Consider the following 26661-nt stretch of genomic DNA (forward strand, 5'->3'; position numbering starts at 1 on the left):
TAGGGATCAATTATTATGTGTAGAACCTCTGAAATAATTCTTAAATGATATGCACATTAGAGAGGAAGATGGTATGAATCTAAAAGGAATAATTGAGAATCAATAATTACTTGTAAAATATTAGTAAAGTTATGAATATAGAAGTATTAAAGTGGTTGAAAAAAATGGTCATTGAGCCTAACTGACCAATGAAATTCTAGCTTTACCACTAATTAGCTGTATTACCTTGGACCCATTTCTTAATTGCTTTCTGGTTTCATGTCTTTATTTATAAAATGGAAAAAATTATTATAGTCACTTCATAAGAGTATTCTAAGTATTAAATAAGTGAGTACCTGTTAAGTGCTGAAAACAATGCCTGGCATGTGATAAGCACTTGATAAATGTTATATGGTTATAACTATAGTTATATGGTTAACTATGGTTATATTTAGTGTAGAAAGTAATCATTTTGAACTAAAATTGCAGATATTTTGTAGTTCATTTGAGATACTGATTGCAATTAAGTAACAATTTTTGATGTCTTTGTGTTGATATGATAGGTGACATGGATGCTGTTTGACTTTGTCATTGTTAGAAATATATCAGTTAGGAATATGTGTTCAAATTTTAGTCAGAATTCGTTTCTGCTTTTCGCAACCAAAGAACTTCATGCAGTTTTCTCCTTATCTGTCTCTGAATTACCCTTGGCCTTACTATCCATTCCTCAGTCAGTTGTAAGTTTCTTGGGGGAAATATTTGACTCCTGGAAATTATATCATATTTATGTGTGTGTGTGTGTTTGTGTGGGGGAAAAAGCTGTATTCTTTTTGGAAATTAATTTAGCATTGATTTCTTTTCTAAGTCACAATGTTCAATTTATTAAAATAAATAGTGATATTTAGGGAGTTGTGGTATATTTATTTTTTATAAGAAAATATGGTTTTAAAAGACTGAGACTGCTAGAATTTTACTAAGTCTTTACAAATTTATTTTCCTATAAGCTAAAATGCAAAATCATTGTGTGCTCAGTCCTGTCCAACTCTGTGATCCCATGGAATGTAGCCTACCAGGCCCCTCTTTCCTTGGTATTTTCCAGGCAAGAATACTGGAGTGAGTTGCCATTTCCTGCTCCAGGGATCTTCCCAACCCAGGGATGGAACACACATCTCTTGTGCCACATGGAGTGTCAGGCAGATTCTTTACCCCTGCGCCAACTGGGAAGTCCATATAAAATCCTTACCACAGCTTATACAATCCTTAATTTAACCATTACCTAATTTCTTCGCATTCTGTGTTGTCCCCTCCTTGGAAAGCTCAGTAAGAAATTACATTCATTTAACATGTCATCTTGCCCTATTGCCTCTGCATAGTATACTCATTCTAGCTAAAAGGCCCACTCCTTTCTAAATTAAAGAAAAGAAAAAATGTGTATATGTGTTTATATATACTTATATGTATTTTCATATATAGACAGTTTTAAAAGCTACATTTGAATGAATAAAGGTTGTGCTTAGTCACTTCAGTCATGTCCGACCCTGCGACCCCACGGACCGTGGCCCGCCAGGCTCCTCTGTCCATGGGATTCTCTGGGCAAGAACAAAGGAGTGGGTTGCCATTTCCTTCTCCAGTGATAAAGTATGAAGTGAGTGAAGGGAGTGAAGTGAAGTCGCTCAGTTGTGTCCGACTCTTTGCGACCCCATGGACTGTAGCCTACCAGGCTCCTCTGTCCATGGGATTTTCCAGGCAAGAGTACTGGACTGGGTTGCCATTTCCTTCAAAAACTGCCATATTCTCTAAGATGGCTTACTAGATCACCTACTATCAGGAATCAGAAATAAATATATGTACTTTTGTAGGAAGAGGAGAATATGGACCAATAATGAAATTAGAGCTCCCTTTATGTATGTAAGACTGTGCTTTAAGTTTTTAAAGTGTCTCACTCCTTTTTGACTTTGAGTTACCTTATAAATTATTTTTTCAGCTTAACAGTTAAGAAATTCTGTCTTTAATCATTTTCTGCTTCCCCATGTGCAGGTTTCATGCCACATAAGATTTTGTTTCAGAAAAGGATAATGACTTTTTTGTATTCTTCTTTAGTTATTATTTTTACTTGAAATTATTCATTTACTTTATTTTCTTCTTTCATTTTTCTCTTTTTTGTGCTTATTTTCAATTCAACTTTATGATATTATGTATTAAAGTTCTGGATTTCATTTAAGTACGTTGGAGTTACTTGTTAAAAATATGTGTTCCATCTGCTCTATTGGCTTCCAAGCTTGTTTAGTATATTTTTAATGTTTCTATAATAGCTCTTCCTTTCTAACATAATAAGAGGAAAAGAGCAGACCTTAATATCCTCCTATAACTTAAGAAGGCAAAACAGTCTGCCTTTTTGGTACTGGATGCCAGCAGTCTCTGTGGAGATTTGGAAGGGAGAAGAGCTCCCTTCCAACTCTCTCTGAACATGCACACATCCTTAGAGAATCACAAAGATGCTGCCACAGCCATTCTCCAGTCTGAATGGCAGTTGAAAAAGAATTTTCTGACTCCAAGATATAGCATTAAAAAAAAAAAAAATCAGTCCCAAGATTTAGTGGTATGAGGGCAGGTCAGGTGGAGCACCATACAACCAGCTCCATCTCTCTTTGGCTGTTCCAGGCTGAACATTTCCAGGATGCATGACAGGCAGCATCTACCTTGTGTTACAGGGAAGACGTCCTCTGAGTCAGAAAATATGTCCTAGAACTTTGGGTTTACCAGAATGAACACTCACGCTGAACAACTGATTTAGAAAATGATACCTACTTAATGCAAAAAAAAAAAAAAAAAGGGTATTTCTGTTTTAGTAAAAATAAAAGGCAAACTCAGAAGAGGAGTCTGTAATTGCAAATCTACTGTGTCAGTTAGAGCTGAAAACACTGGCTGACTCATGAAGTGATTATTTTATTCTGACAGTGGATCCGCAGTCGTCGTATACATTTCAGACATTTGTCATGCTCTTCAGTTATTATCCTGTCAATGTACTCAGCACATTATAAACAAATGAGCATCAAGAAAGCAATTAGAAATTTAGTATGTGTTATTGTATACTGTCCTTTGTTTTCATTTCTTTTTAATTTGTTTATATGGTAAAACAAGTGCATAGCCTCTCAAATGCTGATCTACTCCATAAATGATGTTAGTGGTAGATTTCTCTTTGAGGTAGTACCACTATTATTGGTAGTTTTGTTTTAGCATGCTTTTTTTCTGATCACTTTGATCACTGATCACTTTTGTGTGGTGATAGATATGTGTCTGGGCAGGTGCTCACACTCCCTCATTCATTGGCAGGGCAAATGGAGATGGAGATTTAACATCAGGGTCTTAAAGAAGGAAATGAGTAGTCTTTAATGGGGAAAGGAGACAAAAATATGTTTTCTTTTAAAATGACAACTCTCTGTCTCCATTTCCTTATTTCTTATCCCTGGCCTTGAGACAGGATCATTTTGGAGTGTATATTTCTTTAAATTGGACATGCTTAAGGCCAGTTAACCTAGTTACAGGCCCCGAGATTAAGTGTGGGTTTGGGGGCTCTGCACAGACTGGTCTCCAGGTAGCATTTCACCTAGTGAGCACTTAACCAACCCCTACACTGGCAATTCACCCTCTCCTGGTGATCCTTGCCCACTCCCTGTTCCTGTCACCATCAATGATTCCCATTGTTCCAATTCCTTCAGGCTGATGAATCAAAACCAGAGGCTTATTTCTCTTTGTAGGTTTTTTCTTTAAGAAACTTTTGGAGACGTGAGCTGAGCTATAGTTTCTTATTTAGTTGTGTTTTAACACCAAAGCCCCAAATAATCTGATAGCCAGGTCTTTAGGATCAGTTTAGTATGCTTTCAGTTCAGTTCAGTTCAGTTCAGTCGCTCAGTCGTGTCCAACTCTTTGTGACCCCATGAATCACAGCACACCAGGCCTCCCTGTCCAATCACCAACTCCTGGAGTTCAATCAAACTCATGTCAGTATGCTTATTCAACACTATATTCTAGATAAACCTGATATTAATCATTACTGTTGCTGCAGGTGAATTTTTATTCTTTCAATTTGCTTTTAATGTTATTGTGTATTGAGCACATAGAACAGAATCATAATTGCAGACACTAAGTAGTTTGCTCCTTCCCTCACCCCTATCAACCGCCCATTCTTGCACCATCATTAATTTTAGGGAGAACCTAACAGGTCAGTGTTGGACAAAACAGCACAATTTTTTTTTTTTTTTCAACTTATTAACTGAAGAGCCTAGACTTTAGGCACAAGGCCCAAACCATTTCCTGGTAGCCAGAGAACCGGTTATTTTTGACAATCACATTTCTCAACCCCTCCACACCCCTTCACACCCCTAAGAACTGTGTGATGCTGTGTTACTGGGGAACTGGGAGAGTAAACAAAGTTGGTGAGATATGGTGCCCTTGCAGCCCTACTTCTCACAGACCAAAGATCAGCAGGGTTCTCAGAGTGGGTAACTCACTCTCAATTTGAGGTCTGGGGGAGGATAGATCTCATTCTCTCATGAGGAAAATCTGGACCTCTGAGATAAGATCCCTGAAACACAAATGGCAGACCAGACTGTTTAAATGTGCGAAGGCCAGAGGCTGCCTGTGCAGCCACCATGTCTACTAAGTGCAATGGGAGGCCGTTCAAAATCCTCTGTGGTTCCTGAGCAAGTTACATAGGTTAACTGAGAAAGTGAGCCATAGATGGGTAGGTGTAGGCAGAGACTGTGCCATAGGCTGCAACCCTGGAGCTGATAGGCTAGAGTTTTCCAGAATTGTGCTTGCCAGCCCAGTGTCCTCTGGATAGAACAAGTTTCCCAAAGCGGCTGCTACCAGTTCTCTGTCCTCAGGGGTGTCTCCCAGTTTCATCCTTTCCCTCCAGAAGGCACTTCAGAATCAGCAAGCTGGTCTGGCCTGTGCTTCTTTCAAATTACTGCTTCTGGGCTGGGACTGGATCATGTAAGATTTCACATGAGCCCTTTAAGAGTAGAATCAGTTTTCTACAGCCCTCCAGGTCTCCCAGAAACCAGCTCCGCTGGCCTTCAAAGCCAGAGATTCTCAGGGGTTCATCTTCTTGATACAGAACTAACCCCTCCCGAATCCAGGGAGCCTGATGTGGGGCTCAGAATTCTTACTCCTTTGAGAGAACCTCTGCAGTTGTAATTATACTCCTCTTGTTTGTGGGTCATCAACAGAGAAGTGTGGGTCTTATCTGCAATTGTATCCCCACATATCTTGTGGTTCCTTCTTTGTATCTTTAGTTATGGAAGACTTTTGCTGCTAGTCTTCAGGTCATTCTCACAGATAGTTCATGTGTAAATTATTATAATTTTGGTGTGCCCATGAGAGGAGGTGGGCTTAGGGTCTTTCTGTGCTGACACCTGGCCATACTTCTTACCAGTTATAGTTTTTAATGTTATACACTGTTATTTATTATTTAACTGAAAATTTTCAATGGAGATTATGGACTGTTAGCCAAAAATGGTTGAAATTCTATGCCCTGTTTTTATGTTTATTGAAAAAATCTATCATATGCTTTCTAAAGTATTTGTTTTCATTGCTAAATTTTTCAGCAAAATGCAGGCTTCTGTGTTTTGAGCACATTACTTCTCTCTTTTGTTTTTGAGAATTTTTCCATAGGCCCCATGCTATTTTGCTCTCTTCACTCATCTTTTAATGAGAGGAGGTCAATCCAGGCCTGACGCTTTCCCAGTAGCAGCGCTGCTGTGCCCTCCTTCTGCCCCTCTCTCCTGCTTCCTTTTGAGTCCTTTCCTCAGATCATATGCTGACGCCCACCCATGTGCACAGAATGAATCCACAAGGCTGAGGACAGTGTTTTTGTTCTTGCTGTTTGGTTCTCTGATTATTCTGAGGTGAATGGATCTCTGGAAAATTCGATTCAGGCTGTGCTGGCTCTGTGGACAGAAGGTGTGTAAAACCCCTGAAAGTTCACAGCCTCTTATAGTCTTGAAGTCTCTAGCCTTTCCTAATTATTCAGCTCCTTTTTGGTGTGCAGAGTGCCTTTTTCTGTCTTTTGCAGCTTCTTTATCTGTAGCACTACTGAGAGAAAATCCTGGAGTTGTCATAGATGAAAAGATAATTAATTAGAGGATATTGAAACAGCTCTGATCACCCCACAAAGGAGCTCCTCTGTGCAGTCAGTCTAACATCACCCTGAGTGAAGGTGTCTAGTCAGGAAGGGGATAAATCTCTGAGAGTTTTCATCATGTCTGTATTCATGGTTCTGCCTCATACACACAGGTATCTGCAGATGAACATTGCTAGTTCAAGGCATTTGAACTCGTTCATTTGTTTCTATATTCCTATTAGATTGTCAATCAGAAAATAGGTGTGTGATGTGGGGCAAGTCAGGTAGTTTAGCTATCACCATCTTTACCTGAAAATAGTCTGAAACAACTTTCACTGTATTTTCATGTTGAAATTGAAAGTGTTAGTCACTCAATTGTGTCTGACTCTGTGACCCCACAGACTATAGCCTGCCAGACTCCTCTGTCCGTGGTATTCTCTAGGCAAGGATACTGCAGTGGGTAGCCATTCCCTCCTCCAGAGGATCTTCTCGACCCAGGGATCGAACTGAGGTTTTCTGCATTGCAGGCAGATCTTTTACTGTTTGAGCCACCAGGGAAGCCCAGTCACTATTAAAAAAATAAATAAAACAGCAAGTTTGACTCAGGTTTAATAACTGGTAATTTCAGACACCCTTATAATGATGACATTTACTAGGAAGTAACTCCTAAAATATATATATCCAAGACTATTTATCTGAGGTTGTAGAATTGGGGATTATTTCTGGTTGGCCATGAAGTGATTAAGAGTGACCCTATCTCTGTCTGGTCTTTGTGCGGACTCTTCCACTGCTTTAGCATGACTACATGATCGTCTCCCTCTGTTAGCCTAGTCTCCTTAAGCAACTTAAACTTGATGTGCTTTCAGGTTTGTTTGTTAATTTGATGGTTTACTAGTCTTTTTCCCATCTGCACAATGAGAATGATGACTATATCTTCTGATAAGCTTGCCTTAAGCATTCATTGCATTAATTTTTAGGACATGTGTCACATAGAGTAAACTTTCAATAAATATTTGTTTGTATTAGTTATTATGCTTCCTAAACACCTGTTCTGTTTAGTTATATATGTTGTATTGTTTTCCCTAAAACTGTACTAAGTTTTGATTAGTCTTTGATTATATTTGATTAGTCTTCTTTCAAGATAAAATGTTGTTTTTTCTAGGTAAACCATTTTTGCTAGATCATTTGATCATGTATACACCACTATAAGTGTTTATGACAATAGATAAAAATTGTGTGGATTTATTTGAAAAATTATCAGTGTGGTGGGATTAATTAATTTCCTTGTGGATACTTTCTCATAGTCATTGTGAATTTTATGTACATCTTAATATTGAAATACTTTGTTAGCTCTCTAAAATTTAGTACATGTGCATTATGAAAACTATATTAGATACAGAAAAATTAGCATTAAAACTTTACCTATAACCCTACCCATTCAAGCCAAAAAACCTTCCATACTATTGCCCGTGAGTGTCACAGAAACTAAGGAAGTAAATAAATTTGCTTTTATTGGACTCAAAAAAATAGTAGGCTGCAAATCCAGGATTTTGATGCACATATGTTTCTCGTTAAAGCTGAGAGCATTTTACGATGCTATGACATCTTCCCTGTGACTTAAAAAAAATACAGATTGACCCGCAGTCATAGCTCTTTCCTTGTTGGCACCTACTTTAGAATGATGTAGAATGGCTAATATCCTTCTAGATTGTTAATTATAAGGTGAGTTATGAAGTATAAATATACACTGTACCCAGGCTACTTTAAAAGTGTGTCACATTTCCTATTTAAGTCATAATGGTTTGTGTGTGTGTGTGTATGTGTGTGGGTTTGAAAGAGACACACACATGCAGAAGTGAATGATCAATTTACATAATGCAACTCATGAAAATTGGCTGAGGATTCCGTTCACTGATCTGGACACCCAAGTTAAGGTATGTTGTTGTTTTCTTGCATTTCACCATCCTGTAGTAGTGCTGGAAGGATCAGGAAGTATAGGAAAGATGCACGGTATGCACACAATAATGGATCAAGGACTATTCCTTGTTCAGTATCTCAACACAGAATAAAATATAGAGGTAATAATCCTATCATATATCTGTATCACATAATATCTTTTATTTTTACATGAATAATACTATATTTTGTGTTACAAACTTGCTTGTATCTTATCTTTTAGCAGCATTTAAGTAGTCACCCATGGGTCAGTCTTTTTAAAAAAGTACTCCAATTTAGCACTTTGGTGACAACAATGGCACAAGCTTCTAAAAGAGCATTTGAAATATAAGCAGGAAACATTAAGATTCCTTTTTAAAAAAATATAATACTAGTGTGTTAGGAAGTGAGTATTCAAGGGCTCAAACATATGGAGATGGCCAGCACTTGAGAGAAGGAAGACTTGAAAGTCAACGAGTGGGTATATCTAGTGATAGCATTTACTCCAGAACTGTAATGAGAGCAACTACTGTTTCAGCTTTGTTGTAGGCTGCTTCCACTGTTTTAGGTGCTTTCTATGCATTACCTCTAAAATTTCATCCTCCAAAAGAATCTCATAAGTAAATATTATTTCCTCTCTATTTTTTTCTTGCAATAGGCTACCTAGGCAAGTGAAGTTTGATTTAATTAAAATGAACATCAGGTCCACCATGATAAAGCATCCATAAAAGAGTAGCTTTGTGAGGCTTTTAGAGACTGGGTGTAAATTCTTGATTCAAACCTCAAAGTGCCTCTTGCCCACTCTGTGATTTTGGCTCCTTTTAAAATCAGGTTTTGGTTTTAAAATATTGGTGCAAATGCTTATATATAATTTTCAGTTGCATGCAAATCAGAGTTATTTGCCTCTAGACCCCAAATAATTGAATAATATCAAAACTATAATCAAATGGCCAAGTTTTATGGAGGGTATATTATGCCAGATATAGTAGTAAAAGCTTCACATTTTTATTTCACTTAATGCTCATAATGACACTATGGAAGTTCATTTATAGTAATTAAGACATTTGCATAAAGTCAGACCTGAGAAGTATTTTTATTTTTGCTTAACTTCTTATATGATTATTTAGCACTACTGAAATTATATATGCGAAAATAATTATGGTGTTTTCAATAAATCAAAAATACAGATTCTGAAACCCTATGATAAATTAAGGTACCCTGTGCTCTGAACATAGATATTATTCAGTTTCATTTAGTATTCTTGCCTGGAGAATCCCACAGATAGAGGAGCCTGGCAGGCTACAGTCCATAGGGTCACAAAGAGTTGGACATGACTGAAGCAACTTAGCACACGTGTGAATACATCCATGTTTATGTTTTTCATTGTTCAAGTACCAGTTTGTTATTTTATCCTTTGACTTCTCTTCTTATGACCACTCCTTTGTGGGTATATTCATCTGGATTCAGTCATTGTCTTCTGTTTTTCTCAGGATCACAGACTTGGAACACTCATCTGTGACTGTATTTTAAACTCTTACACACAGAAGACTCCCACTTCTGTTCCTGCTTTTAATCTCATTTTGGAGCATTTTTGACTCTTTCTTATGTTGACACGTGGGTCTGACAGTTAATCTGATGTCCTCTGAAATAATAATTCACTCCAAGGAGCTTTTCTGTTCAACTCTTTGTTCCTACTGTTTATACCACCCTCTCCTCCCTTGACTTTCCATGAGCCTCTGTCTAGAATGCCTATCTTGGCTCTCTTCCTATCAAGAATAAGGTGTTTTCTTGTTTTTTTTTTTTTTTCCCCTATCAGTTTATGTATCCATGGGTTGATATATCCAGGCAATGGGTTTTAGCATATTTCTTATATCTATTCTATATATCAATAGTTTAAGGATACAATAACTTTGTTCACATAAATGTTATAATAATATCACTAAATTTTTGAACTCCTTTTGAGTTACATCCCCCAAATGACATAATCATATAGAAATCTTTTGATGTTTTAACATCTGGTAATTTGAACAGTTTTCTGTTCATTTTGCTAAACACAGATTTAGAAACAATAATAAAAATTTTATTAAAAATGCATTAGGATCAATTATTTTCTCCATTTCTAAAAAGTAGATCCAAGAACTTCTGACCAAGGCTTAACAAAATATTACTAACTTTACCAATTATTTTTTCATGTAGAGGCACTTTATGTTACAGAGAAAGGATTGTAAAACATTTGTATCTTACATTTACACTGTATGTTTTCATCACAATTTCATCAGAACTGAAGATTTGCCTATCCAATTTGTGAAAAAGAAATTCCGCATAATCTAATTTGAAATGCTGGTCTCTATTGTTGAATCAGTCCATCAAATGAGACTTATTTACTATTGGGACAAACATCTTTGTATATATTTTTATTCAAAAATCTTTAAATGTGTCCCCAGGATACTTATCTCACATCTGAATTCAAAAGCTTAGTTAGATACATGAATCAAAAGATAAAAGCTTAAATTTTTAATAACTTTGTTGAGGTATGTTTTACATGTATGAGATTAATCCATTTTAAATGTACAATTCAGTGACTTTTAATAGCTTTACCAAATAGTACAACCATTACCATCAATCGATTTTAGAACTTTTTAACACCTATCCCAATAATACGCCTTGTGCCAATTTATACTTCATATAAATTCATGGATAATGCATGGGCATTTAGGTTGTTTCCAGTTTTGGGCTATTATGGAAAAATTAATTGCTATGAGCCTAGTATAACCTGATTTATGTGCATATCTGTGTGTGAGCATATGTTTTCATTTATCTTGGACACTTAGTAAAATTTCTAAAATTGTCTAGCTATTTTATGCTGAATTTTTGAGAGCTGCCAAACTGTTTTCCAGTGCCACTGCACCAGTTTATGTTCCTCTCAACAACTTATGACTAGTTCTGTTACTCCACATACTAGCCAACATTTGGAATTGTCTGTCTTATTTATTGTGGCCCTTCTAGGAAGCATGGAATGTTAACCCACTTTGGTTTTAATTTGCATTTCCTTGATGACTAATGATGTTGAATATCTTTTCATGTACTTGTCAGCCATTGGTATATTTTCTTTTGTAAATGTTTGTTGCCTATTTTTATTGGGCTACTTTATTGTTGATGTTATTGAATTGTAACTGTTCTTTGTAAAGTCTGGATATGTCCTTTATAAGATATGTGCTTTTCAGATATTTTCTCCTTGCATCATATTGCATCCCCTATTCATTTTCTTTCTTTGTAAGTTGTGAGGCCTTCCATAGTATAAATTGTATAATTGAAGACCATTTTAAAAGAAAACAAACCTTCTATCTATATATCTTGACCAATTATCATAGCTGTGGAAGATCTCACAATGCAAATATAAACATTTGTGCATTGGTCTCCTGTCATGCTTACCTATTTTATTTTACCTAAACATATGTGAGTTGACACGTGCAGTTGCAGACTAAGGAATATTTCGTAAGGAAGTGCTTGACATTTAGAGCCTCGACACTTATTATTTGAATGTGAATAGACTTGTTTGCTTCTTAGTTTGTCAGCATGAGGTGTGCAATTATGGCTTAGAAAACAAAATTTGAAAAGTTGCTTTCTGGCTTCATGTTGTTTAACAGGAATATAGTTTAATGTTCCACCAGCTGTTAGCTGCATTGTTCTCTTTTTAAGGGTACCCCTAAACAAGCAGTATGGAGGAGTTAGAAAATGGTTCAAACTTCCATTAAGCATTTACTGTGACTGCAAACACATATCCATTTTTTTTCAAAAAGTTTATATGCTTATAATATGGTAATCTTCCTCCTTATACAAAATGCATTAGCTTTTTTTTTTCTTTTTGTACACTAGGAATTTTTATAGTGTTCAATATGCATGCATTTTAATTTTTATTTTTGTTAAGGTAATGTAAAAAATAAAACTACAATATGATTTATTTTAAAATTAGCTTTAATGTGTTAAACATAACCTAATTAAAATTATCCTTAGCAGTAAATCTCAGATACAGATAGTTTGGTATTAAATAAGATGCCAAATATAAACTTAGGCTGATATAATATTACCTTTAACATTTTTTCTTTCTATTTGGAAAAGTATATGCATAATATTAAAGTGAACTACAGTAATATCATAACCTTTCAGAACACCGGAAAAAAAAATTTTCTATCCAAGTAGAAGCTAGCTATTCTATAAACAATGTGTTATAAATACAATTCCCAGAACAAGAGTGTTTATCAAAATGGAGAATTCATTCTCACCTTTTTACATGGTGACAAAAACTCTCTCCTTGACCAAGATCTGGTCAGGCTGCTTCTCTCTAGCAAGCCCCCTCTCAGCTAGACCTTCACCTTGGCCTGTAAAAACTGCAAACTCAGAGCAAGCAATTTCATTCCCACCTTCCCTGCTCCAGACACTGATCCTGTCAGCTTTATTGCTTTTGATTATCCTTCACTACGTCCAGCCAAGTCACCACTGACTACTCCCTGGATCCCTGCAGTAGCCTCTTAATGGGTCTCCTTACGCAATTGCCTCTTCAGTGAACTCACAGAGCAGTAGCAGAGTCATGTCACATCACATCTCTTTTTGGCTTGAAACCCACAACTATCTCCTAAGTAAAATCCACAGTCCTTATAATGAAATAGAAGACACTACAAGATCTGCCTCTTCCAGTGTGCAGTAAAAGTGATTGCTCTGACTTGATTTCCTTACCTGATTCATTCCATGCTCATTTGTTTCCCTGACTTATTCCACACTGACCACTTTGGTTGTTTTGTTTCCTCCCTCAATCACTCCCTCCCTCCCTTTTTCTGTCTCTCCAACTGCCTGCCTGCCTTCCTCCCTTCCTCTTTCTTTCTTCTGCTTTCTTTCTTCCCTTCGTCCCTTCCTCTACCCCTCCCTCCTTTCTTTTTCTTTCATATCTTTTCTTAGGCCAGTTTTGGGTTCACGACAAAACTATGGAGGAGGTACAGAGAATTCAGTATACTCCCTGCCCCAACACTTGCATAGCCATTATCAGCATCTACCAGCATGGTGGTATCTTTGTTATAGTTGATGAACTTACACTGGCACAGTATTATTACCCAAAGTCCACAGTTTATCTTAGGGTTCAGTCTTATTTTAACATATTAAGGGTTTGAATAAAGTATAATGACAGGTATCCATCATGAGAGTATTGTCTGCCTAAAAATCCTCTGTGCTTTGTCTTGTTCATCCTACTCTTCATCCCCGCACCACCGCCCCCCCACCACACACACACATACACACAACCCCTGCAACCACTGAATTTTCTACAATCTCCATAGTTTTGCCTTTTCCAAAATATGATGTAGTTGAATCATATAGTAGCTAACATTTCAGATTGACTTCTTTCACTTATTAATAAGCATTTAACATTCCTCCATGTCTTTTCATAGCTTGTAGCTCATTTACTCTTAGCACTGAGTAATAAATATCCAGCTGTCTAGATATACCCTCATTTTATATTTCTACTCACCTATTGAAGGATATCTTGGTTGTTTCCAAACTTTGTCAATTATTAAAAAGCTGCTATAAACATCCACATGCAACTTTTGTGTGGACATAAGTTTTTAACTACCTTTCCATTTTTATATACCTTTATTATTTTTCTTCATAGCTGGATATGATGTACTGAGCAAAAGTAACTGCTGTAAACAGACTTATAATAATGTGAAGTTAAGATGTCGCGAGAGGGTAAATGGTCCTATGAGTGGGTCTCAGACTTTATGTGACTATATGTCTCTGGACTGTGAACCTCACAAGTGCTTCTCAGGTTTATTTTTCTCCTCTGTTCTTTGGGCGAGGATGACTCAAATGGGTTGGAGTTGGACATTCCCCTTCCCCCCAGGTCAGTTAAACTCTGATACCTCACTGCATTTTAGACTCTGGTTAACTGTTTTTCTCTGATTGGAAGCCTTTTTTAAGGACAGATTGACCTGATATATTACAAAATGGTTTCCTTTCTCTTCATCCTGCAGAAGCATAAGGAGATTTTTCTCCAGTATTTACTATGGGAACTTGGTCTTGTTCCTAGAGGTAAATCTCACAATATTTTTGGGGTCCCCCTATAACTGGGTCACTTGGGAATTTTTAGCTCTCAGGCTCGTCCACACTGAGTCTCCAGCAGTTCCTCAATTACATGTTAGGCTTCCCTACCCTGCCACTGACCCTGAGATGGTTTCTGCTCTCCAGTTAGTCTCTGCTTTAGTAAATCAAGACTGCCTGTATTCTGCCTGTCTTTCTTCCCCATTTTGGGGGCATTGGTTTGCTCTGTGTCCTCCCTTTTCTTTTTGGATCCCAAAAAGTTATTACTGATTTTTCAGCTTTCTACTTGTTTTTAGGAGGGAATGGCTACTTTACATCTCCTCATGGGCAGAACTAGAAGTTGTTTTGCTGTGTAAACATGAAGCACACCGAGCATATTCCTTCTTCAAGGATTTACGCTTTCTCGTTCTCATTCTGCAATATGCTTCCTCCAGAAATCTAAATGACTTCCTACACCTCATGCTTCAGATCTTTGTGGAAATACCTCCTAGGTGAGGTCTTCTGTGATCATCCATATTTAAAATCAATTCCCACTCACTACTCTGCCAGTTAAAAGCAAAAATTCTTTCTTGCTTTATTTTCTTCTGGATCACAGGTGCCACCTAAACTGCTGTTTAGCTATTGTTAAGCTCAGTAGGTTCTACTAGGGTCAGTGGTCTTTGACTTTGGATGGATAATCAAACTCATAACACTATAGACTTCTCCAGCACCTAGATTTAAGAAAGGATCAAGGACAGAGAAAATTGTAGCTTGCACAACAACCGTCTGGCAGATTTCTCATGATTCTCAGGTGCAGCTCTCTATATCTGCTTTCAGAGCACATATAGTCACAGGAAAAGGGGCTGAGGGGGAATGGGTCAGGGAAGGCATCACTTGTGAAGCCTATTGTATCTGGCTAGGCTGCAGTCCGTGGGGTCGCTAGGAGTCAGACACAACTGAGTGACTTCACTTTCACTTTCCACTTTCATGCATTGGAGAAGGAAATGGCAACCCACTCCAGTGTTCTTGCCTGGAGAATCCCAGGGACGGGGGAGCCTGATGGTCTGCAGTCCATGGGGTCGCTAGGAGTCAGACACGACTGATGCGACTTAGCAGCAGCAGCAGCAGCAGCAGCATACACCCTCAGGAATAAATGGCTAGTTCCCTTTCTCTACTAACGCAGTAGCTCAATAACTAGCAACATTTCTCAAAAGACATTTTCAACAATAAATCACAAGTGGTTGTTTTAATATACAGTCTTTGGTTGAATTCTCAGTTCCCTTGGATTTGATATTGTATCCAGCACACAATGCATTATCTGAGTTAATATTGCAAAGAAAATTAAATATCAAATCTTCAAGCATCCCTGAAACCATAAAAACATAGAAAGGTGATAGAAACTGTTGTTCAATTTTTTCTTCTACTTTATTTAGGTTTATTGCATTTGGTTTATATTTGGTTTCCCCTGACATTTCCAAAGTAGCAGTATATGGTACTACTATATGACATTAGCAGTGTATGACATTCATATGAGCTATACTGACAGAGAACTTGAACTTAGGACATGCATTCAAACCTTAAACTGAATCATGAGTTTAATGTTTTGGTGGATAGATATTGATTATCCTAAAATTTTAATTTCTGTTTTCTCATTCATTTAGTTTTTTCAGTAGGACATTTATGCCATTTATTTTACTCTTTTCTTGCTTTCTCTGGATATCATAAGGCTCACAGTACTTTTTGGAACTCTGTGAAAAACATAGGCTAGCCCTTTTGGTAGCCAGATTTTCTTAACTTTTTCTTATAATCTTGGTTTCCTATTGCAATTAAAAACTGTTTTTCAATATCTTTCATTTTAAGCTACCTCACATTATTTGGTAATTATCTAACATAAAAATAAAAATAAACAAGACAGAGATTTGATTTTTGTTTTTAAAAGTACATTATTATTAAACATGCTTCTACTTGATAAGAACTTTTTAAGACAGCTCTCAATAAAAGCCATATATATTTGGATATAAATAATCAAAATAATACTAAATAATGTATGAATAGCTGAAATGAATTAATCCTTTTGACAGAATATTAATAGTTAAGATGGTCATAGAAAATAAATGTCTTTATAGACTGTTTAAAATGAAGGGTGAAATACTTCATAGGAAGTTTTTTTCAAAGGTATATTCTGTTTTATAGTTTCAGATCAGATCAGATCAGTCGCTAGTTTAGGTTAAATAAATGTTTCATTTGCTATGGGGTAACGTGCTCAGTCACTAAGTCATGTCTGACTCTTTGTGACCCCATGGACTGTAGCCCATCAGGCTCCCCTGTCCGTGGGATTTTCTGAGCAAGATTACAGGAGTGGGTTGCTGTTTCCTCCTCCAGGTGATTTCCTGACCAGGGATTGAACCTGTGTCTCCTGCATCTCCTGTAGTAGCAGGCAAATTCTTTACCACTGAGCCACTCAGGAAGCCCATGGGGTAAAAACAAATGATAATAAAAATCATTATTATTTGTATATGTTTCATTCAAATGGTAATCTTAATGGAGAGATAGCTAGACAAACAGATATGAAGTATAATGGTTATTAAATTGCTTAAAAGTAACAGTGAGTTGTGGCAAATGCAAAATTCAACTACTTTAAAGTCAGTTTCTATTTATTTCAAAAGATTTGGATGGTACAAGTTGAGATGATTTTGGTTTCTTTGAGGATATCTTTCTTAGGTAGTGGAAGATCACAGAGTAGACCTGTGATAAATAGTGTAGAGAAAGTGACCTGTGATTAAATTTACTATAGATTCACAAGGCACACAGTTTATTTCACTTCAGTTCAGTCACTCAGTATAGATAATCAATTGGTGATCTTCATTTTCAATTCATTATAAACTTGAAATATAAAGCTAAAACAAAAGCTGATGTTTCTTCTGAGAAACCTTAGGGAAATGAAATTATTTCAAGTAAATGTGATTAAGAATATTCTAAAGTGAAGGAGACAGAAAACAGGGCCAGTATTTGGCATTTATGATGTTGAAACATTATTTCCAATCTACTGATATGCACTCATTGAAAGAAATAATTACATTTTTTTTAGGAAATGTACTCAATCAGTTTCATTTATGATAACTTAGGTAACTTTGTAAAAATTGCCAGAACATTAGCTAAATCCTTACATTATCATGTTTGTACTGGAGGCACCAGGAAAAAGTAAAAGACTAATAGGGAGAGATGTTTTCATCATATTAATTAAATATAAAAGCAAAGAGTTAGTTACAGAGCTTGATCAGAGACAATGAGAAAGTCAGAGTCTCCATCTAACTTCATGTAATTAATACTTGTCAGGTATTAAAAAGGACTGGAAGAGAAAAAGTTCAGATTTAAGTTAAACAATTTGGTCTCAACATCATTAAAAATAAGCTCCCACCTGCTTCTAAATTTCTTGTTGATTACAAAGGTCATTGGCTGTTTGAATAGTGAGGAAAAAGGCGCTCTTAGAAGAGCATGCAAATGAAAGCTCCAGCAAGGAATCCTGTATGTTAATGAGTGAGGGGTGTTGATCAGTATGCAGTTGAAGACTCTGACTATGATAAACATGCTTGAATATCTTTCAACTCACAAGGGCACTCATTTATGTGTGCAAGTCAGCAGCATAAATCCATTATTTGAAATTGTACTAAGACCTTCAATTACCTTGTGAAAATAGGTGGTATTTTTGTATTTTATAGGATTAAGTCTAGTGATCTTAAAAGTAGAGTTAAAAATTTCCCAAAATTACAGATCTTATTAAAATATGATACTATATTACATTACAATGGTCTCTTATAAATACACCAATTTTTCTTTTTATGTATTTGTTCAACTTCTACAAGAAGAGAAAATGATAATAGTCATCATTCATTGAGTATTAACAATGAATTGGATATTCTTTATTATCCCTATTGATCGTCACATCAATCCTGATTGTGATGAATTATTATTCTAATTTCAAGAACAATTTTATAGAAGAATTGAGGCTCAATTCTCTATTTGAGATGATAGAATTATTTCCTTCCAGCTATAATACTTTCTCAATATTCCTATCACAAGCTTTCTTAGCAAGGAGATCTTATTTGTATCACCTAAGACACTTTTGAACTTATATAGACTTTGACCTGATGTCTAAATGTTCTGTTCAGTTGGGTTTCAATGATGTGAAGTCTCTGTATTTTGTTTATAATTTTGAAGAGATCAACAATGATGCTTTTGTGCACCCCCAGTTGAAAATCACTGTTATTTACCATTGTAGAATGTAATTACTAAAATATAGTTACTATAATTTTAGTGATACAAACACTTCTATCACTAATGTTTAGATACAAATTGATGGCCCTGGACTCTGAGTGCTAGAGATATGGTTTCTATGCTATTATTACAGTCTAATATCTCTTGATCTCTTATTATGTACTTACTGCTATTCTGAATGGTTTATGTCTACTAGCCATTTAATCCTCATAGTGGCATTACTAGATACTTTTCTAAGCTCATTTCAAAGATGTGAAATTGAGGTAAAGGGTTTAAGGAATTTGCATAAAAGAATTTGAATGGATGCTGTGTGATTACAGAGCCCAGGTTCTTAAAACATTCCCTGAATATTTACTAGGTTCTCTGTGGCAAACAATTTCTTTTTTGGATCATGAAACATTTTGCATATCCAAATTAGTAGAGATATTTTCAATGATAGGTATATGAAATAATAATGAAGTGCATATTTAACTATTGAGACATAGAACATAATAAAAATTATATTTTTACTTTCTATGTGGGTTTTTAATAATGTTAGGTTTATTTGTGTTTATTTGTATTGTATTTAAGTGTCTTTCCCATCTTTGTTGATTTACTATTCGTTATATGATAAACATATTCATATGTAAATAGATGTACTCCTGAGAGTCCCTTGGACTGCAAGGAGATCCAACCAGTCCATTCTGAAGGAGATCAGCCCTGGGATTTCTTTGGAAGGAATGATGCTAAAGTTGAAACTCCAGTACTTTGGCCACCTCATGCAAAGAGTTGACTCATTGGAAAAGACCCTCATGCTGGGAGGGGTTGGGGGCAGGAGGAGAAGGGGACGACAGAGGATGAGATGGCTGGATGACATCACTGACTCGATGAACATGAGTCTGAGTGAACTCCAGGAGTTAGTAATAGACATGGTGGCCTGGCGTGCTGCGACTCATGGGGTCACAAAGAGTCGGACATGACTGAGTGACTGAACTGAACTGAACTGAACTGAACTATACCCACATATACATGTAATTTCTCTGCCTTTCCTTAAATATGTTTTTTTTTTTTTTTTGGTGTGCTGTGTTTGACTAACAATATATCCAGGAATCACTTCCCATCTCTTTCAAATATCCTTCTCATTCCTTTTTTACAGTTTTGTAGTACTCTGTTGTTTTAAATAACACAAATAGATACCAACCTGTGTATTGTGAATGTGTATTCAGATTATTTCTAATATTTTGTTATTGTAACTCATGTCACAATAAACTTTTACATATGAAGTGTTATTCATTTGAGATGTACCTTAAGGGTAAATTGCAGAAAAGTGGGGTTGCAATGTCAAAGTATAAATGAATATGCAGTTTTCTAATACATTAACAGATTCTTCTCCACAAATGGGCAGCATTGTATATTTCTATCTTCATTATATGAGTTCCTATTTTTACATGGTTGATCAAGAGGAGTGTTTTGACAGTTTTAAAATTTTTTCCAAGTTTGTAGGTGACATATAATATTTAAATATGTGTATAATTTTCATTTGCACATATTTTATTTTGAGGGAGATTAAACATGTTTTCATACATTTAAGAACCATTTTATACTATAAAATTGAGAATTATATATTAATATTTGCCTATTTTTATTTCACAATTTTTAGCCTTTTTTCCCTTTTTTTTAAAAAAATTCATCATTTACTATGGAAACTTGCCATCCAGCTTTAATATTAGTTTAAAATAGTTTTCCTATTTTATAATTCATCTTTTGATATTTCCCTATTGCTTCTTCTTCCAAATACTTTGCAAAAGTGTGTAATTTATTATTTTTATTGCATATGTATTTTTGAGTCACAGTATACAGTCTTGTTAAGTATTAAAACTCTTGAAGCAGAATGCCACTTTTACCCTCACCCCACCAAAGAAGATACAGATGAGCGACCTTATTGTCTCCATTATAGAAATGGAAATAACTCCTATCTCTCTCTCTTTTAGTCTGGGTCATCCTTCAGAGACCACTGCTTTATGTGTTAGTCTCTGAATCATTTCTCTACCGCACAAATTACTGAAAGTCTATAACACTCACATTTCTGGATTGTCAGTTTCTTCCAAAGTTAATTACCCCTTTGTGTTTTAATGCTTTGTTTTTCCCCCCTTCTCTTCCTCTTCCTTTTCCGCCTTCTTCTTGTCTTTTTTTGTCTCTCTCCCCTTTAAGGGATGTCTCTAAATTCTGTAACCCTTTCATCAATAATTTCAAACAAATTCATTTTAATATGTACCTTGTCAGCTTGGTTAAAATGTTTATTTTGTTGGTATTTTAGGATGAGTTTGTTGTAATGCCATCTTATAGAAAAGAGAAGTATTAGATAACTGCTTTTCAATGCTATAGAAGATACTGTTTGATGATATTGATACATTTGATTAAAAACTCTATCGGAGGCATTACTCTAATCTTATTCTTCATTTCCCATATATGAGGATGTATGAGATAAAATTTTATACAAATATTATGTGCACTAGATATTTATCCACAAACCAAAAAAGTAGGCATTATTGAAAATCACAAAGAAAGGAAGATAACAAGTGTGAAGACAAAAAATAGAAAATCCCAAGAGAGTAATTTTAAGTAGTTAAGGTATGCCTCAGAGGAGATTAAAATAATTTACTCTTGTTAGGCATTTGCTTTTTATAGAGGTCTTCTCCATGCAAATGTCAGTGACATATTATTTAATATTTAATTTTATAATCAGGAATTAACTTTATATAAAAATCAGATAAAACAATTTGAGACAGTAATTTTGGCACCTGTTTATGGACAAAATTCAGGATAGCTGCATAAGAAATACTCAAAGCTCATTAAAAATACAGATTCCTAAGGCTTACCCATTGTTAATAGAGGTGAATAGCAATACATCAACTCTAAAGATAAAGAAGTGGAGGGTTAAAAATATGAATTGCCCAAGTCCCACAGCTACTGTCTGACAAGCAAGTCACTTGACAAATGTTTATATCTGAAGATGCCAATGTTGGACATATTCACTATGACACTTGTGTCAGCCGCCTCAGTTTTTTCTAATTATCTATTTGTCCATCATGAGGACAATGCAGCTGAATAGTGCATACTATTTGGAAATAGCTTGAATTTATTACAAAGTAATATCTTGTCTTTAGCTGTTAGAATTTTCCAAAGTAAATAGATAATTAAACATGAAGAAAAGTTGGTTAGGATAAAGAGTTTAATGTTATGTATGATTATTCCTGAAATTGGTGTCATAGTATATTTTGTGGTGGAGATAATAAATTATATGTGATGAAATAAACATGAAATGCAAAATGCAAATTTATTTATTTAGAAAATAAAAGCATATAAACAATTTACTTATGATTGATGTTAGGCAATTCTGTTGATAACACATTTACTGGTATGAATATAAAAAATAGAAGAGAACATTTTATTAGTCTCTTTTCTCTGAAGGTCATCCATAAACCAAACAAAGTGAAACTTTGCTGAGGCTTAAAGGATACACATGCAAATGCCCTCTAGGGTATATAAAGGATATAGAAAGGGGTTTGTCTCATAATTTTCTCTAATTTGAAATAGCAGTCTGTAAGAATATCTTTTTTCTCTGCTTCTTTTGCCCCAAACTTCAGCTGGTCTTTTATTTTCTAAAGACACACTTCATTAAAAAAGGTATGTGTATATATGTATATGGAAGATTAATAATGTTGAAGGAAAAGAGATATATTCTGCTGACTGTGCATCATCAGTACATCTCTAAGTATTCCATAGAACCTTCCAGATAGAAGCCTCAGGTTCACTATCAACAAATATTTATATATGTGTTATTATTAATAATAAAATATATGCCTCACTGCAGAACTCTATTTATTCAGTGAACTACATGCCAAGGATAATTTGTTAGTAAAAACAGTTAAATATGAGAAGTTAAGGAAATATATTATCAAAAAAGATGAAAAGAATAGATTTAGGAGAAAAGAATTCAGCATGAGTCACCCCCTAGTCTGTGAGTTAGACTGGAATTGCCACAGTTAGTTAAAACACAGCCGACCCAATACTAAATTGATAGAACTGGTATCTCAAACAAACCTAAGCTTCTGTAGTCTTGAACCCAGGAAACTTCACACTCTAGCTTGCCAGAGAGTGCAATGAATGTGTGGTTAATGGTATGTGGTATTCTCAAGAATTGCAGAGCTTACATGGGGACTCTATCAGTCTCCTGGCCAATCTTACCAAAAATTACTCCAAAGGACCCAGAAGATACTGGATCATTTGCAGGGTTCTGAAAATAAATTGTGATTAAAATTTAGAAGCCTCCTATGAGCAGGTGAGGTAAATGAAGTGGAGAAAAGAGGAGTGAACCATTTTTGAATATTCCACTGGAAATGAGAATAGAATTTATTTATGTTTATGCATGCATTACAATGTTTGATGGAGAAGAATGAAATGAACTTTGAAGTTATTAGAAACTTCGACTTCTGGAGATGCCAGGTATCAAGTGTTAGCAGTACATCACATAGATGTCAGCAAGTTTCAAAGGAACTCTTTCAGAAAGTGTGAAGAACAAAGAAGTGGTTATTTACAGTAACTTACAAAAGTAGTCACAGATATCTATAGTTTGCCTTAATAATGTTGAAGTACAGACACCATAGAACTGTTTCTATGAGCAACAGTGAACAGGTTGAGTTTACCTTTTCCGTGAGGTTTTCATCAAGTTATGTAGTCTATAAATAAAAGATGATTCACACTCCTCTCACCATCACAAAAGCAAAATGTGAAAGGACTTGAGGTATTCTTAGGACAGATTATTTAAAAAAAAAAAAAAAAAAACAACTCAGGTTTATAAGGATAAGCATATATTTTAACCTTACAAAATTTAAAAAAATAATAAAAATAAAAATTAAATTATTTTCAGAAGAAGCAAAAATTTTTTCTACATTTCCACATTTGAGAAAATTCAGATACAAATGTTCCAATTGTTCCTGGAAGCTGAAATATGAAAAATATTGAGTAAACAGAAATTTTAGGCTAGATTAGGTATAAGATGCTTCTAAAGCTGTTTTTCATCACACAGGTAATAACAAGTCAGCTTAGCCCTTCTGATAATGACTCTGACCCACCAATTTTTTCTTGAAGCATTTTAGGGAAAACAGACTATTCAAGTGAATCTTGAAGGGCCATGTTGGGAAGCTTCAAACCTGCCTGGCTGGAGTCACTGGGGGCATGGAGGTGATTTTTACTGAGATGGGGATGTCGGTTTGGGGTAAGATTAGGGCAGAGTCTCTCAACTTTGACACAAAAAAAAAAAAAAAAAAAAAACCTTTTGTTTTGTTACTCTAATTTAACTTTAATGTTAAAGCAACTATAGTTTTTGACCTCCGTTGTAGACATTTAGATACCTGTACTTTGAAACTATAGGAGCAGCTTCTGATATTGGGTCAACATGACTCCTTAGAAATAAATTCATCCTAAGATTATAAAAGCAAAAGTTATATTATAACTTCAACCAAATGTTTCCCATCCCTGAGGAGGAGGATTCCATTCTGTTAAAATACTGGTTTAAGGACGCCTTCTTGGCTGCAGAACAGAGGGAATGGACATAGCCTTTGACAGAATATCAGGACTGCAGGGACACAAAACATCTACTAAGCCCACAAAGCCCTCCTCACAATGCTTGCATTGCTATCGGGGTGTCATTTGATGTTACAGGGCAGAAAGAGATGCCCAAATTGGGCATTAGTAGACTATAAGGGCTGCTGAATTAAAGGGTCAAGATATTTATTAATATCCCCAAATTAAACATAAAACTTCCCAGGGGAAGCCCCTGGCATCTAGGAACTCTAGTCCAAATGAGAAATCAGAAAGCAAATCTCCTGATTCTTAGCTAAATTTTATTCTCAGTTTAGATTTAGTGCTTATGTCTTAATTAACAATGTCCATGCCCAGTTTGTCTGATTCATATTCAATATACTTTACTGTAGATTATTTGACTGTATGTTAAAAAAAAAAAAACCCATTATGATTTGAGCCTTTGACTGACTTCCAAACAATAAGGACACATAATATGAAGAAGAAATTTGAAGTATATCTGAATTAGAACTTGATTTAGACCTCATAAAGTTATCTCCTATCTTAGCAGTCACCCATATACTAGCAATCACGACTTTTGTCATCATTTATGTCAGCATCTGAACAGGAAAGTAATATCCTAGAAGTAGTCAATCTGAAAATTAAAGTCTCCCTTTGTCGGTTAACAAGATAATCCTATTTGGTAAAGTCTCTCAAAATAGTTGTAAATATATTTTTGTCACACTAACTGGATCATTTTGTCTCAAGACCTTTAGTTCACATGATGACTTAGAAACATTTCTTTCATGCACTTCAGGTTGACAAGTTAATCATTTCTAAATTGATCTGTTGACTGATAACTACATAAAATCATGAGAAGCAAGGATTCTGGCATATGATTTACCTCATAAATAATTGAATATTCATTCTTGGACAAAAATAAATTAAAATATGTGTCATGATAATGATAGCCATAGGGTTATTGAGATCCATAACTCATATTGCTATGCGTATGGTGGTTGCCTAATGAGATTGTCTTTAAATTATATTAAGAAATAGAATAATAGTAGATATATCTCTATATCAATTATATTCGGTCTGGCTGACAGTCTGTGATATTGGATAACTCTTTCATGGTTCTCTTTTAAGGGTGGTAATTATGGATCATATTTGTTCCTGTTTCTTTCTTTCTACCCCAACTTAGGGATTCCCTGGTGGCTCAGATGGTAAAGAATCTGCCTGCAATATGGAGGACCTGCGTTAGATCCCCAGGTCTGGAAGATCCCCTGGAGAAGGGAATGGCAATTCACTCCAGTATTCTTGCCTGGAGAATTCCATGGACAGAGGAGCCTGGCAGGCTATAGTCCATGGGGTTGCAAAGAGTCGGACATGACTGGGTGACTCACACACACCCCACTTTAGGGACCATTCTGATATCTTCAGTTACTTTCTCCATCTTGACAAGCATTGCCCAATATTTCATGCATTACTATCAATGGATCAAAGTCAGCAAGAATTAAGATATGGGTTTTTCTTACCCAGTAGAGTAATATTTTTTCTGAAGATCAGATTTTGGATTTCTCTAGAGAAGTTTACCTCGTTGTACTCACCAGGTCGTCAAATGCCAAGGGACATAGCAACAAAGAAGTAACATGAGCATGCAGGAAAATGTGTGATGCAGGAAACTATTAAAAAATTCTGAGCAGGTTTAGTTTATAAAACCAAAAACTTGTGAAAGTATTGTAGGCAAGGAGCACAAGGTAAGCTCTGTCAAAGGGGAAAATAATGACTTAGATCTTTGTAGTACTTGATTGCTGATGTATGACAGTGTTCCTTTCAGAATAAAGCAATTATTAGATGTGTCCAAGGAGAACACTGGAATCTACGGAGTGATTTTATTATTGAGATGAGCTCTGGAGTTCCTTGGAAACTGGATTTAAATGTTAGGTTTCTTTTCTGCCTGTAAAGTTCTCCTAAATTTGCCTCTGCCTTTGCCAAATGAAAAAATCCTGAAGTTTTACCTCCACAGTGATGCCTGACTAAAGTTAATTTAAAACAACCCTGTTTTTCTTCTCATCTTCTTAGGAAGATGTCCTAAAATGTGATGGGAATAAAATGTCCTAAAATGTGATGTCCTAAATGTGATGGAAATAAAATAAGATGTCCTAAAATGTGATGGGGATAAAAAATATTTACACAAAATGTTTACAGATGTCAGGTGTTCCATTACCAAATTAATTTGAAAATTCTCTTACATTTAAACAAGCTTGGTTAATATGGGTTTTGACACTGAGAAATATAGTATGTTAATGTGAATTATGAGCTTTAAGAGTGAAGTATAAGATGATCAATTTCATAGTTGTGTTCAATATCAAAACTGTTTTCAGTGTGATGCAGACTTAGTATTCTATGGATCACTCATCCTATGGAAATTATTATTGAGCCTTTTATTCTGTGTTTCATTATATGTTATCTGTAATTGTTTGACTTTCCATGTGTATATATCTTTTTTGAGGTCTGCTGCTGCTACTGCTGCTAATTCACTTTAGTCATGTCCGACTCTGTGCGACCCCATAGACGGCAGCCCACCAGGCTCTACCATCCCTGGGATTCCCCAGGCAAGAACACTGGAGTGGGTTGCCATTTCCTTCTCCAGTGCATGAAAGTGAAAAGTGAAAGTGAAGTTGCTCAGTCGTGTCTGACTCTTCACGACCCCATGG

The sequence above is a fragment of the Bos indicus x Bos taurus genome, chromosome 9 (genome assembly GCF_003369695.1).
Source record: "Bos indicus x Bos taurus breed Angus x Brahman F1 hybrid chromosome 9, Bos_hybrid_MaternalHap_v2.0, whole genome shotgun sequence".
Lineage (NCBI taxonomy): Eukaryota > Metazoa > Chordata > Mammalia > Artiodactyla > Bovidae > Bos > Bos indicus x Bos taurus.